A 14,647-nucleotide genomic window follows, 5' to 3' on the forward strand; every position below is an offset into this window, starting at 1 on the left:
GCAAAGACGAGTGGGAAGCCGGAGGATTGGGAAACTTTTAAAGAGCAACAGAAGGTAACTAAAAAGGGAATACGTGGAGAAAAAATGAGGTATGAAGGTAAACTAGCCAAGAATATAAAGGAGGATAGTAAAAGCTTCTTTAGGTATGTGAAAAGGAAAAAAATAGTTAAGACCAAAATTGGGCCCTTGAAGACAGAAGCGGGTGAATTTATTATGGGGAACAAGGAAATGGCAGATGAGTTGAACAGGTACTTTGGATCTGTCTTCAATAGGGAAGACACAAACTATCTCCCAGATGTAATAGTGGCCAAAGGACCTAGGGTAATGGATGAACTGAAGGAAATTTATATTAGGCAGGAAATGGTGTTGGATAGGCTGTTGGGTCTGAAGGCTGATAAGTCCCTGGGACCTGATGGTCTGCATCCCAGGGTACTTAAGTAGGTGGCTTTAGAAATCGTGGACGCATTGGTAATCATTTTCCAATGTTCTATAGATTCAGAATCAGTTCCTGTGGATTGGAGGGTGGCTAATGTTGTCCCTCTCTTCAAGAAGGGAGGAAGAGAGAAAACAGGGAATTGTAGACCGGTTAGCCTGACCTCGGTGGTGGGAAAGATGCTAGAGTCAATTATAAAAGATGAAATTATGACACATCTGGATAGTAGTAACAGGATTGTTCCGAGTCAGCATGGATTTACGAAGGGGAAATCGTGCTTGACTAATCTTCTGGAAATTTTTGAGGATGTAACTATGAAAATGGACACGGGAGAGCCAGTGAATGTAGTGTACCTGGACTTTCAGAATGCCTTTGATAACGTCCCACATAGGAGATTAGTGGGCAAAATTAGGGCACATGGTATTGGGGGCAGAGTACTGACATGGATTGAAAATTGGCTGGCTGACAGAAAACAAAGAGTAGCAATTAATGGGTCCCTTTCGGAATGGCAGTCAGTAACCAGTGGGGTGCCGCAGGGTTCAGTGCTGGGACCGCAGCTGTTTACAATATATATTAATGATTTAGATGAGGGAATTAAAAGTAACATTAGCAAATTTGCCGATGACACAAAGCTGGGTGGCAGTGTGAAATGTGAGGAGGATGTTATGAGAATGCAGAGTGACTTGGACAGGCTGGGTGAGTGGGCAGATGCATGGCAGATGCAGTTTAATGTGGATAAATGTGAGGTTATCCACTTTGGTGATAAGAACAGGAAGGCAGATTATTATCTAAATGGAGTCAAGTTAGGAAAAGGAGAAGCACAATGAGATCTAAGTGTTCTTGTGCAACAGTCACTGAAAACAAGCATGCAAGTACAGCAGGTAGTGAAGAAAGCTAATGGCATGCTGGCCTTCATAACAAGGGGAATTGAGTATAAGAGCAAAGAGGTCCTTCTGCAGCTGTGCAGGGCCCTGGTGAGACCACACCTGGAGTACTGTGTGCAGTTTTGGTCTCCAAATTTGAGGAAGGATATTCTTGCTATTGAGGGAGTGCAGCGTAGGTTCACAAGGTTAATTCCTGGGATGGCGGGAATATCATATGTTGAAAGATTGGAGCGACTGGGCTTGTATACTCTGAAATTTAGAAAGCTGAGAGGGGATCTTATTGAAACATATAAGATTATTAAGGGATTGGACATGTTGCAGGCAGGAAGCATGTTCCTGCTGATGGGTGAGTCCAGAACCAGAGGTCACAGTTTAAGAATTAGGGGTAGGCCATTTAGAATGGAGTTGAGGAAAATCTTTTTCACCCAGAGAGTGGTGGATATATGAAATGCTCTGCCTCAGAAAGCTGTGGAGGCCAAGTCTCTGGATGCTTTCAAAAAAGAGATAGATAGAGCTCTTAAAGATAGCGGAATCAAAGGTTATGAGGATAGGGCAGGAACTGGATACTGATAGTGGATGATCAGCCATGATCATAGTGAATGGCGGTGCTGGCTCGAAGGGCCGAATGGCCTACTCCTGCACCTATTGTCTATTGTCTATCCACTCCCCTCACCCACCTGTCTTCACCTATCACCTTTGAGGTTATCCTCTTTCTCCCTCCATCCACTTCTCATTCTAGCATCTTCCCCCTTCCTTTCCAGTCCTGATGAAAGGTTTTGGTCTGAAACGTCAACTGTTTCCATGGTTGCTGACTGACCTGAGTTCCTCCAACATATTGTGTGTGTTGCTTTGGATTTCCAGCACCTGCAGCATCTTTTGTGTTTACAATTACACAGAAACCTGATGACCAAGTTTTGATAGCAGAATGGTGGATACAGAAAGACTTAATCATGTAGCAAACAAGATCTTGATTATGGAATAAAGTGATTATCCACAAGTCTAACTTAGTTAACAATGAATCCAGTTTTCTATTACAGAAATGGATGCTATAATATAACTAATGAAGCTCCTGAAGTCGGGGTATCATCACGGCTGCATTCCATGACTCTACTTTTAGGCTTTGTCTGTGATTTCCTGTTATCACATTAGCACAATCCACATCCCTATTTACTAGTTATTAGGACCTTATTACTCTTGCCCCAACAACATCCTCAATTCCTGAATTATGAAGTTTCCCCAGTCCTCAGGCTTGTTGTTCTTATTACAAATTTATAACCTTTTCCTTTTTTCTAATTGTCCGTTTGATGCTTATGTACCATGTCACATGATGTTGGCGATCATGGTCTTCCCATGACCATGATTGTTCTTGGCAAATTTATCTCCAGCAGTGATTTGCCATTGCCTTCTTCTGGGCAGTGTGTTTAGAACTTGGGTGACCCCAGCCATTATCAATACTCTTCAGAGCAGAGATTGTCAGCCTGGCATCAGTGGTCACATAACCAGAAATTGTGATACGCACCAGCTGCTCCTATGACCATCCACTACCTGCTCCCATGGCTTCACGTGACCCTGATTGGGGGGCTAAGCAGGTGCTACACATTCTTCAAGGGTGGCCTGCAGCACCTTACACTGCCTTTGGTAAGCAAATATCTCCACCCCACCATCCAAGTTGTTATCCTAATATAGAAGTCATAAAGTCGCTATTTTTGACCTCTTGCCACTCATGATTGGGCCACTTTTCCTGTTGGGCTTCTGTGCATCAAACAAGTATATATTTGGTGTAAACAATGCATTAATTATTTAAATGTTAGTTATTCTGTTAATATAGCTCCCAACCTACACTATATCACCCCTCATTCCTTTGTCATTTACATTAAAGAGTCTGGTTTCAGATTGAACTAAAGTATATTCAGCATATTCCTCTCTTCTTCCACAACTGCAAAATGATTAATTGATTATTTTTCATTGCACATCACTAGACCTAAAATAACCTTTTCTCTAGTTGGTTTCTCCATAAACCAATCCAGATAATCCTTCCATATACACGTGAACTTGTCTCCACATTCTAATGCTACTTTGGAATGAAAAGAATCTATGCATGATTATTGTAATAACTTTTTACATGGTCCTCTCATTTCTACTTACACACTAAATTCTTCAAATACCTCCACTACCCGACGGCGATGGAGTCTGCAAAAAGCTTCATCAATGCTTTCTGCCCTTTAAGTTTCTCAGCTCGTCCCAAGTTGATTTTAAATTGGTAAGTTGATGTATTATTGTCATATGTACCGAGGTACAGTGAAAAAGTTTGTCCTGCATACTATTAATGAAGATCAATTTATTACAATAGTGCATTGAAACAATACAAGGTAAAACAGTAACAGAGTGCAGAATAAAGTGTTACAGTCACAGAGAAAGTGCCGTGCAAGTAGACAGCAGATGCATGGTCACAATGAGGTAGATTGTGAGGCCAGGTGTCTATCTTTTTGTACTAAGGAATTGATCAACAGTGGGCAGATCATGTCCCTGAACCTGATGGTATCTGCTTGTAGGCTTTTGTATCTTCTGCCTGATGGGAGGGGGTGCAGGAGGAGAAGAAAGAATGTTCATGGTGGGAGAGGTCTTTGATTATGCTGGATTCTCCATGGAGGGGAGGTTGGTTTCCATGATGTGCTAAACTGTGTCCACAAGTCTTTACATTTTTTTTTACCGTCATGGGCAGAGCAGTTGCCTTGATGCACCTGGACAGCATCGTCAATAAAAGTTGGTGAGGGTCAAAGAGGACATGTCAAATCTCTCTAATCTCCTGAAGAAGTAGAGGTGCTGGTGAGATTTCTTGGACCTGGTGTCAACGTGGTCGGACCAGAAAGGCTATTGGTGATGTTCACTCGCAGGAACTTGAAGTCTCAACCTCAATACTATTGTTGTCAACAGGATCATGTGCACTGCTGCCTTTGTTAAGTCAATGACCAGCTCTTTTGTCTTGCTGACATTGAGGGAAAGACCGTTGCATGACACCATTTCACTGGACTCTCTATCTCCTTCCTTTACTTTGAAACATCATTATTTGACCTCCAACAGCATCACAACCTCATCATGATTGGAGGGCTTGTGTGACTCAATGACCCAGAGAGCTATGCTAGGTAAAGTCAGGGCTTTATTCTTTAGTTCTTGGTAGGGTCACCCACGCCATTAGGTCAAAGAGTAGAGGCCAGACTAAGAGAGGTTCACAAATCCTCTAGGACCGAGGGCTTGGCTCAGGGCTAACAACCCTTACTGGTAAAACAAAATTGTTATAGAAACAGCAACGAAGAATCCTTCTACATCTGTGTGCGATGGTATTCCTGAATCTCCACCCAGGACTGGTATGACTGACAGTAAACCAAGAGGAAGCTACTGTCACAATGAAGGAAGCTGGGAACACCGCCAGAGATGGGGAACCTTCATTACTGCCCTAAACTCCAGTGGCATAATGTCCAAAAGAAGAAAGGATCATTATTTTAGATACAGCCCACTATAGTTGTATCATTTGCGAAATGGGGTTAGAATCTGGCCTTTTACTGATTTTCTAAATTAAGATTCCCTCTTGTGCTGTCAGTCCATTCTTTACAACCTCTTTTCCATTTTCAGTATTCTCTCTTTGAATACTGTTTACCATCTGAAATATTGACCATGCGTGGAAAGCCTATTTAAGCTTTGCTCAAAGCCCTAAATTATGCAAAAATCTATTGAGCACAAGTTTTTGCAGAATATACATCCTACACGCTTTGTTTGCTCAAAGGCCTTTTCTGCAGATACATATTCAGCATTCTGTTAGTTTTAAATCATATTGTGTCTTCCTGCTGCCTGTGAGCTTTCTCACTGATGTGACTCTGGAGGGTGGGCACAGTTTGTGTAAGTGGATGCCACCGACCTCATTGCCTTTAGAAAAGTGTGACGTTTTGTGGAAGCTCGACTTACATTAAAATGAGTCCTGTTAGAGTCTCCTGTAATACCCCCTCACCCTCTCTCCAAGTTACAAGTTACCTGCAAGATTAAAAATTACATCAATACTTTATGCCACAATCCAATAATAAGGGAACACAGCTGTGCCCTTCCCTCCAGTAAGAAAACGACATTCTACATTACTCTGTCTGTTATCTGCTTTCATATCTGAGCTGCCAAAGTCCCATTAATATCATGAATATTGATTTGTTAATAGATCAACTCTGAAGAATTGTATCAAACTTCTTTTGCAATGTCTCGGGTGAGTGTTATCCACCTTAAGAGCTAACAGTACCATTTGCAAATTGTATGTTAGCTGTTGCTGTTAGTTAAAAGTTGACTGCTTCCAATAAAGGATAGTTCCTCAGTGGCTTTCACTGTGCTATTTGCTGTAGTCAGCAGCAACACTAAAGGCCCTAGGCACTAGAAACTATACATTGCTTTCATCCATTACTCTATCATATAGTCCCTTTGAGTTAGTACAGAAGGGGCTGATTCCATTCTATCAGTTCCTGTCAGGCAGAGTAATTAAAACATCTTCAGTGACTGATGATGATTTTTCTACAATCTCCCCCTGTGGGAAAATTCATGGTCCCTGCTGATCACAGCAGTCAGGATCAACAAAACTTAGAATATCCTACCCTTTGTTGCAAAGCCCAAATGCACTCCCTCTTTAGTTTCTCTGTAGCCAGAGTGAAATAATGATGCATCAGTCAGATGCAGGGAGCTGGCTTTCACCCTAAGCTTGGCTGCCATCTGTAGAGAGTCTGAACATTTTCCCTGTGACAATACGGACTGTTGCAGGGTGATTTCAGTGCCAACCTCAGCCATGGCTGTCTGTGTAGAGTTTGTAGGCTTTTTATCTGCAGAGTGCTCAGATTTCTTCTGACAGTGCAAACTCTGGAATAAAATATGCAGTTAGTGCAGCTTGTATGTAATTATTAGTTGTAGGACATAATTTGTCACAAGTGGCCTATAATCCTTCACTGCTATAATGTAATAGTGGTGCTTTTTCTCTTACATCATCTCTATCTCCAAACCCTGTCATTGCCTTTTCAAATAGGCAGCTCACAGTGAGATGAGGATTGGTTTTTACCAACCTAACAGTGTGAAAATTCAGTGACAGTGCACAGAATGAGGGTTACTTGCTTTTTAGTTCGAGTACATGCGTCTTTTCAACATTGATGTGAACTGATTTCGATTAAGAAGATTATGCACAAGAAATTTTTTGAATCCTTCACAGCTGCAGGCTTAAACAGCAGCCAATTTACAAGCATTACTGCAAGAAAGCCCAGATACTGGAGCCAGCAGTAACACTTTGGATAACACCCACACCACACAAGATGTTTTTTAAACTGACAGTGACTGCACTCACAGGTTCTTGTCCATAAATCAATAAAAATAGCAACAGATTGACTCCGCACATTGACACAAGGTGGTGATAATAAACCTGATTCTGATTCTGCTATCTCTAATTAATTATGTTAACGACCTGCTCTGCTCAATGTAAACATAGTTCCTTTCTTTATTGCCCATTCTGGAACGCTGGGAATGCTCAGATGTATTTTGAATGGAAAGTGCACAGTTTTGTTAAAATGGAGATATTCTAATACATTGTTTTATTGACCAAGTGCCAGGTCAGGTAGTACCACTGTCTTGCAGCTCCAACAACATGGTGTTAGTTTTGACCTTGGTTACTGACTGCGTGGAGTTTGCATGTGTTCTCTGTGTGACAGTGTGGATTTTCCCCTGGTCCTTTGATTTCCTCCCACCTGCCAAGGATATGCTGGTTGGCAGATTAATTGGTTGGCATAAAATAGCCGCTGAGTGTATGTTCATGTTCATCTGCTGGTGTATCCAAGTTTCATCCAAGTTTCAATGCCTTGTGCATTCAGTGATGCTCTTCTGCACACCGCCGTTGTAATGAGCGGTTATTTGAGTTACTATTGCCTTCCTGTCAGTTTAAACCATTCTCGCCTGATCTCTCTCATTAACGAGGCACTTTTGCTCACAGAACTGCTGCTCATGATATGTTTTTCTTGTTTTTTGACCATGCTATGTAAACTCTAGAGACTGTTGTGCATGAAATCCCAGGAGATTAGCGTGAAAATCCCAGAAGATTAGAATCCAGAGATATTCAATCCTCTGAAGCTCATACTAACATCCGACAGTCAAAGTCACTTAGATCATATTTCTACCCCACTCTGATGTTTGGTCTGAACAACAACAGAACCTCTTGACCGTGCCTGCATGCTTTTATGCATTGAGTTGCTGCCACATGATTGTGTGCTTAGATATTTGCATTCATGAGTGGGTGTACAGGTGTACCTAATAAAGTGGACACTGGTGTATTGTAAAGGGAGAAAACGCAATGTTCTCAAAATGGAGAATTGCTGTCTATTGTTACACTGACCTACTGCTATGGCAAATAGTTCAACAGTCTCACAGCTCCAACAACACGGTGTTGGTTTTGACCTTGGTTGCTGTCTGTGTGGAGTTTGCATGTGTTCCCTGTGAGAGTGCGGATTTCCTCCAGGTGCTCTGATCTCCTCTCACCTCCCAAGGACGTGCTTATTATAGAATCATGGAGTCAGAGAACACTACAACACAGAAAAAGGCCCTTCAGCCCAACTAGCCAGTACCAAGCTATTAATCTGCCAAGTCCCATCCACCTGCACTCAGACCATAGCCCTCCGTACCCCACCCATTTATATACCTATCCAAATTTCTCTTAAGTGTTGGAATCGAATCAACATACACCATTTCTTCTGATAGCTCATTCCACACTTTGACCACCCTCTGAGTGAAGCAGTTTGCCCTCATGTTCCTCTTAAACATTTCTCCTTTCAACCTTAACCAATGACCATTAGTTCCAGTCTCACAGTAGTGAAAAAAAACTGCTTGCATTTACCCCTCATAATTTTATATACCTCTATCAAATCTCACTTCATTCTCCTACGCTCTAGGAAATAAAGCTGCTAGGTTAATTCGTTACTATAAATTGCTACTACTATAGGTGGCTGATGGGAGAATCAGAGAGTTGTTAATTTGAATATCTAAAAGAATACCTTATCGGGTAATAGCGTGGTTGATATAATTGCACGGAGAACTAGCGGCGTAAGCTGTATGGACTCCTGTCTTAAGAAAGTATGAAAATATATATGTAATAAACTAACTTAACACCACTACATCCAGCAGTTCCCCTTAACATACAAGATTACTTTAATAAAATCAGTCTTTAAGCCTCTAATTTCTAGGAATATAGCCTGAAGATTAGAATTTTAACGAGTGATTTTATTAAAGTGTGTAATGTTTCATCATAATTGAACTTTTGGTGAACAGATATCATTCTGATAAATTTCAGTTCCACTTTGCCCCCAAGCCAACATGCCCACCATCCTGGGTTCTGGTGACTACTCCAGATGTGGCATCACTATAGCATAATTCCCAAAGGTTTATATTCTTGTCTAAAGACCAGCATTCCTTTTGCATCTCCAGTTATTTTCTTTTAAGTTTTACCCATGACAAAGGTAATAATCAGCGGATGTAGATCCCTAAGCCTCCCTAGATATCCACCATTCCTAATATTTCACCCTTTAGAAAATATTCTATTCTGTCTTTTACAAATTCAAATGAATTGACTTTACATTTGCCTGGACTGAAAGTCAACTCCAACACTTACTTCAATTTCTTCACTTATGAAAGTATGCATGCAGTTTTATGCTTCCGGGTGCATTAGCTACTATATGGTCCACATTTTAGTCAAAGGCAGCCTTAGAAATGTGACATTCTAAGGATGTAAGAATATAAACAAAAGGAGCAGTAATTCTTTCTATCACTTGTATCTGCCTCATCAGTTATGAGATCATGGCTGATCATCTACCTTGGTGCCCCTGTTCTATGTAGGAGCGATTCTTTCTCATGCCTGGCTGGATTCAGGTGTTTACATTCCGATCCATCTGCCATTAGCATAACCTGTTTTTATCCATCACATGTTGGGGGGTGTAGGGGCACAAGCTGGCAGGTGACAGGTGAATTCAGGTGAGAGGGAAGGTGGGTAGGTGGGGAAGGAGATGAAAAGAGAAAATGGAAGGTTATAATACCCTTGATGGCCTCATTTAAATTATTGACATAGATTCTGAACAACTGGGACACCAGCACTGATCTCTATGGCACCATTGTGATCACAGCACCCTGAGCTGAAATATTTCACGTTTTTTTTCTACTTTTCCTTTTCTATTTGTTAGCCAGCCTTTGGTCCATGCTAGTGTATGATCCCAAATCCCAATTACTTCATTGGGCTCAGGCTATGGGTCTACTTTGGCTGCTCTGGCCTGTTGGCTCCACGTCAATGAACTCAATTTGTTAGTCAGTCTTCAGTTCATGCTGGTGCATGATTCCAATTCCCATTACTTCAGTCTAGTTTAGTTGGCTCTTGTGTTGCAGCTTTTCAAAAAGTCCAACTACATGGCATTAACATAATTAGGAAATTCATTCTCTAGTTACAAACTTTCCATCATGTCCTCCATTGTCCAGTCCAATTATTTTCTAAATGTTCTCCTATCACTTCCATAATAACAGATACTAACACCTTGCCTGCTCCTGGTGTAAGGATAGCAAGTCTGCATTTCCATGGCTTCTCTCTCCCGCGTTTCTTACAATGTGAACGCATTTGCCGCTTTTTAATCTGTGGGAACCATGCCAGTTATGATCGAGTTTTGGAAAATGGCAGGTCATCCATCTCTCCATCGATGTCTCTTTCAAACCTTGGGATGTGGTTCATCAGGTCCTGCGGATCTAGGGTCACAGGATCCTGGGGAAGCCTGGATAAATAAAGCACTTGCAAAGAAATTCTCAAGGGTGCTGCATTAATTGTTTTCAAAACATTCAACTGACTTGCTCTTTATGAATAGCGTACAGTAGTAGGCAGCCGTCGATCCCAGGGGATCACGGGTTTGCACCTCTAGTGGACTGTGTCCTCTCCAGGGCGCAGCCTGAGCGAGGAGATTTGAAGAACCAACCGGCTGTTGCCCAGGCAGCGGGCGCCCCCTCTCCATGCCACTGATGTAGTCCAAGGGAAGAGCAACCACCGATACGGCTTGACACCAGTGTTGTCGCAGAGGTTGACGGAGTGAAGTCGTAAACAACATCAAACTGCCTTGGGGACCCCGGCACCGGATTTCTTCCTCGGGGTTTACTCCCGAAGCCTTTCCCATTGGTGGGAATAGCCTCAAGGCAGTGGAGGTTTAAAATAAGAAATACGAGGAATTCTGCAGATGCTGGAAATTCAAGCAACACACGTCAAAGTTGCTGGTAGATGCAGCAGGGCAGGCAGCATCTCTAGGAAGAGGTACAGTCGACGTTTCAGGCCGAGACCCTTCGTCAGGACTAACTGAAGGAAGAGTGAGTAAGGGATTTGAAAGTTGGAGGGGGAGGGGGAGATCCAAAATGATAGGAGAAGACAGGAGGGGGAGGGATGGAGCCAAGAGCTGGACAGGTGATTGGCAAAAGGGATATGAGAGGATCATGGGACAGGAGGCCTAGGGAGAAGGAAAAGGGGGAGGGGGGAAAAAAAGCCCAGAGGATGGGCAAGGGGTATAGTGAGAGGGACAGAGGGAGAAAAAGGAGAGAGAGAAAAAGAATGTGTGTATATAAATAAATAACGGATGGGGTACAAGGGGGAGGTGGGGCATTAGCAGAAGTTGGAGAAGTCAATGTTCATGCCATCAGGTTGGAGGCTTAAAATCAGAGATTTCTTTCTCCTACGTGGGCTGCCGGACGAGCCCCACCTGCCAAATGTACAAATAATATATGTGAATGAAACAGAGAGGGAAATAGAGCCAAGCTCAGGATCAGATCAACAGGACAGATTCAAGGGCAAATGGTCTACCCCTGCTGCTATTTCCTTTATTTCTTATTATCGACATTGATGTAACCTTAACTGTGTCCTGCACCTATAAATTTGAACTGTGCATTGATGGGGAATGAGGGCAAGGATCAGGCCCAGTGCACTAATGACGGAGCAATCGATCAGATGAATTATAACATAGAAACTCCACCTACTCTTCAAGTTCAAGTGCAAAAAAACATTAAGATGAGGAGAAAGGTTTTTCCAGTGATCATTACTTAGCCATTGATCAACTCAATGAAAAGGATCTAATCACCGTTCTTCACACTATGCATCCTTGCCACTTCAACCTGACTGCTGGATGTTTTCCGTTATAACGGGAAACTGGGTGATCAGGAGCCATCATAAGTCTTGTACCTTCAGGGTGCAGTAATTTCAGATGTGCTGGGGGAATTTCATTTTAATGAGATCCTGGAAATACGTTGGTGATGCTTCAACAAGAGAGGAAAATGATATAGATATAAATTCATTTTTACCTACCACCTGCCAAAACCGCCTGCCCTATTCTCAACACCAGATTATTGGGTGTGGTATATTTTTCCATTCTCTTCCTGAGAGTGATTCAAGTGAGAGACTAAAATATCTGTCTAAATATGTAACCTGGATAATTCATGTCTGTTTTGCAAATCGTTCTGCTTTCAGTCAGATGATTTAACAGTATTGGATGTAGTTACAATAACATAAGGTTGAACAGTTTGTTCCTGGAGATAAAAGACATGCCATTGCCCTTGTTTATAATTATTTACAATGAAGAACGTGTATCACCATTGTGGTAGTTTATTCAGTTCAGTGTGTATGTACTCTCACATGAAATATACACACCAGCAAGAATGTGTGCATATGGCTATGTGAGGAAAACAACTCTCAAATACTTGAAAATGAACCAAGTAACACCCATCATCTGGAGCTGAGTGGCAGGTGGTGTGTGTAAGTGTCAGTTTGTGGTTGTATCTTATAACCTCACAAAGTCCACGATCTGGAGCTGGGGGGTGGAGCAGCGGTTGTTGGCTGGAGGCAGAGATGGAATACAGCAGTCTCCATACTCATATAGAAAGAGAGATCTAAAACTCTGTGTTAACATTACTCCAATTATTGGATGGCAAATTACATACAGTATATTCAACTTTGCATCATGGCTGATGGAAGTTAATGGACTCCCATAATGCATATCTCCTTCTGTGCAAATTTGTGAAAAGCATTCTTAAATTTTGCCAACACCCTTTAACTAAAACTACCATAAACATGTTCATTTATTGATTGTCAGAGCCAGGATATTTTTCAGTGATGAATGGCTGCAGTTCAGATTATCACTGAGCTGCACTGTAAAGGGTGATCTCAGAGCTCCTACAGGCTCCCAAGGGTACCCTGTTGAATCTTGTGGAAGTGGTTAAAACATAGAGACTGCAGAGAAGGATAAACCATCTCTTCAGACTGACTTTACTGAACTGGTATCTGTGACTTGATTAACTCCACTCACAGAGGAGCATTTATATGCTGCTTATGGCATTGAGCACCTCATTGTGAAGAAAGAAATCCACCAACAATTCCAAACTCAAAAAAAAACAAAATTCACTCATGCATTACAATCAATTTACATTGTAAACCTGGCAGATTTACTCTGTGAAGAAGAGATCTTCTGTAAAACACCAGGGTCATGAGCATCTCATGCTAATTTTGTACTGCCCTTGAACGGAAACTTCTACAAAAAATAACGTATATGACCCAGTCCATCATGGGTAAAGCCCTCTCCACCATTGAGCACACCTACACGGAGTGCTGCCCCAGGAAAGCAGCATCCTTCATCAAGGACCCCCACCACCCAGGCCATGCTCTCTTCTCGTTGCTGCCATCAGGAAGAAGAACCTTATGACCCACACCACCAGGTTCTGGAACAACTATTACTCCTCAGCCTTCAGGCTCCTGACCCAGAGGGGATAAATTCACTCAACTTCACTTGCCCCATCACCGAACCATTCGCTCGACTTATGGACTCACTTTCAAGGTCTTTCCACCTCACATTCTTTATATTTATTGCTTATTTATTTATTTATTATTACTTTTCTCTTTTGCACTGGCACAGTTCGTTGTCTTTAGCACATTGGTTGTTTGTCTGTCCTATTGAGTGCGGTCTTTCATTGAGTCTATTGTGTGTCTTGGATTTACTGTGTATGCTGCAAGAAACCAGTCTCAGGTTGTATAATGTGTACTTTGGTAATAAATTTATTTTGAACTTTAAACAAAATTTCACAGATAGTTGGTGAAGTAGTAACCACAAGGCATTTGTGCTGCTAAGCAAGTGGAAGTCATCTGCAGATGTACTCATCGTTAATGATGTCATGGAAGTGATGTTTGCCATTATTTGAGTGCCTAGGTTTTTTCTTGACAGAGCAAACAATCCACTTTGGTTAGTAATGATACTCTAGGCAAATTGTCTAATATTTGAAATCATAAACAGGAGAAAGTTTGAATATGCTGGGAATCCAAAGCAACAGACACAAAATGCCAGAGCAACTCAACAGGTCAGGCAGCATCTATGGACATGAATAGACAGTCGACGTTTAGGGCCGAGACCTTTCTGCAGGACTGGAAAGGAGGGGAGAAGGCAGCAGAATGAAAATATGGAGGGAGGGGAAGGAGGATAGCCGGAAGGTGATGGGTGAAGCTGGGTGGGTAGGAAAGATAAAGGGCTGAAGAGGAAGGAATCTGATAGGAGAGGAGAGTTATTTATCAAATGACTGAAAGCCCTTTTAATTAAACTTATGTTTCCCTACGGTATTCAGTTCCTAACTTGCTATGTTATCAGATTTAATAAGAAACACCTTAAAATGAAAATCATCTCCATCAATAAAATAATGACATCCTGCAATATAAATTCCCTTAAAATGAATTTCTATATTAACATAACAGTAAATCTGTATATCTGAATATATTAGAAGAATACTTCTGTGAAAATGTTTCCAAGTGGAGACCATGAGTTGGAGTTCCCTCACACCATGTTTCCTGGAATAACAATGGAAAATGGGTGACAGCAATTATCATAGCTCTGCTCAAGTGTCCACCTTTCGTCCCCTAGCTTCTGTGAAGTTCCTCAATTGACTAGTTATTGCCTGTAACATATAAAGTGCAATCCCCTTCTGCCATCATCATGCCTGTTACTCCTAGGGATTCCTCAATGAAAGGCAGTGGTAGATTCATGGGATACTGTTGGAAAGAACCCTAGGCTGCTGTACAAAGGAAGATTTCCCAGCAAAAGGCCACCCACGCTCCATAATAACCTGTGAAACGTAGGTACTGAAGTAATTGATTTTGTTTAAGGGCTTCATTAAAAATTACTTTGAAAATTCTGGCTCCTTTGGAGCTTTTCTGCCGCAGCCAGTTCTATCTCCCTGCTTTGCAGCAACCAGCTCTCTTTTGTAGCATGAGCTTATCACGAGCCTG

Source organism: Mobula hypostoma, chromosome 9 (genome assembly GCF_963921235.1).
Source record: "Mobula hypostoma chromosome 9, sMobHyp1.1, whole genome shotgun sequence".
Lineage (NCBI taxonomy): Eukaryota > Metazoa > Chordata > Chondrichthyes > Myliobatiformes > Myliobatidae > Mobula > Mobula hypostoma.